Genomic DNA, 2,027 nt, shown 5'->3' with positions numbered 1-2,027 from the left:
AATCTCTAAATGAATTGTTAATATGTTAAAATTACAAATTAATTTATTAAAATTAATGATAAAATTAGCCTTTCACAAAAAAACAGAACAATTTTTTTTATTCAATCAAATTATTAAATTCATTTGTTAAGAATCTTGTGATTAGAATCAAAAAATTAAATTCATTTGTTGAGAATTTTGTGATTGAAAAAGTTTCACTGGTTAACTGATATAAATCTTATTTGCATATGTCCTATATGCAATAACAAAGATGTGGCTGTTTATATTCTAAAGGTATTGATTTGTCAGCACCGTTAGATCTTGTTAATTGATACATAAATAAATCAATTATAATCATGACTTTTTTTTTTAATTTTACCTTCCTATTGAAATTGAGATAAACAATCTTTTTAGTAAGTGCATTATTATTGGAGTTAACAGATAACTTTAATTTCTTTTATGCATTCTCTTTATGAATGTCTAGAAAGATAATTTTCATATCTTTTACAATTTCTCCTTTTAACAATGATAAAAAAATATTAACATCAAACACAATAATAAAAATAATAATTTAATACTAAGTACTTAAAGAACAACAAAAATAATAGTTTAACATCGAGTACTCCAATTGAAATAATACTAATAATAATAATAATTTAAGAATCCGTGCAATGATAATAATTTAATTTTAAGTACTTTTGTTTGAAATTTAAAAAATTTTATTTTTAAATTTTTTTCTGTAGTCGTTTTAATCTTAGGCCAATCTAAAAATTGTTGTGCCACATAAGATTTTTGTTAATAGTGTTACCATTTTAATTTACAATTTGACATCAAAAAACCATTTTAATTATTAAATTAACAGATTAATTACTTCATAGATTTGAGATTAAATTATCCATAACAAAATAAAACTGAAAGAAACTCTCCTTTCTCATCTTTACCTAGAACAAATAGAGAAGATGAAGATCGAAGAGAAGGAGAATTCTTCAATTAACAGTTAACAATTAAGAACAGCAATTATTTATACACAACATAACACTTTCACATGAAGAAAGATAAAGGCAGAGAGTTGAATTTAACATAAGCAACACTCATTTTTCTCTGATACCATAACATAACCGCTCTGATACCACAACATTCTCCTCCCAAAAACTTTTCCATGAAAAAAGACAGGCAAAGAGCTGAACGACAGTATAAACAACACTCATTTTCTCTCTGCTCTCCTCTTTGTCAATTCCTCTTTTGCTATTTTTTTCTCCATTGGTGTCTCTTTTTCCCTTTGCATTTTCACATGAAAAAAGACAAAGGCAGAGGCCTGAACGGCGGCAGAAATAACACTCATTTTTTCTTTGATACCATATATAACATAACCGCGCTATTTCTTCTTCGATATGTTTTTCTTTATTGGTGTCTCTTTTTTTCTCTTGCTCTTTCTTTTTCATTACTTTGGTGTCGAGAGATCGAGGAGTAAAAACATTAACATCAAACACAACAACAATAATAATAATAATAATTTAATATTAAATATTCAAAGAACAATGACAACAATACTAGTTTAACGTAATTAAAACAATACTAATAATAATAATTTAAGTACTCCTGTAATAAGAATAATTTAACTTCAAGTACTCCAATATTTAAATTTAAGTACAATCATAATATAATTATTCTACTAAAGAAATGTGTTATATTTGTTATTGGCAGAATCATTCTCTTATGTCATGAACATATCTGTTTTTAAGTATTAAGGTAGAAGAGAAGAAGAATAGATTCAATTTTTAAGCATAGATTCATTTTTTGTAAGTCTCAAGGTAAGAACTCTTCCATCCATATTTAACAATCAACAGCATAAATTATTTACACATAATATAACATTTCTATAAACAATAAATAGTAACACATTGTTGAAGAGTAAGAAGGGAGAAGAAGATTGAGAATCACACATCATTGGCAACTATCTAGATTGAACATAAGAAACAATATCCCTCTCTTTTTTTACTCTTTTCTCTCTCTGTCAATCCCCCTTCTCCTTATCTTGCAGCTGCAAT

Source organism: Arachis ipaensis, chromosome B06, assembly GCF_000816755.2.
Source record: "Arachis ipaensis cultivar K30076 chromosome B06, Araip1.1, whole genome shotgun sequence".
Classification (NCBI taxonomy): Eukaryota; Viridiplantae; Streptophyta; class Magnoliopsida; order Fabales; family Fabaceae; genus Arachis; species Arachis ipaensis.
This window is presented reverse-complemented; position numbering follows the sequence as displayed.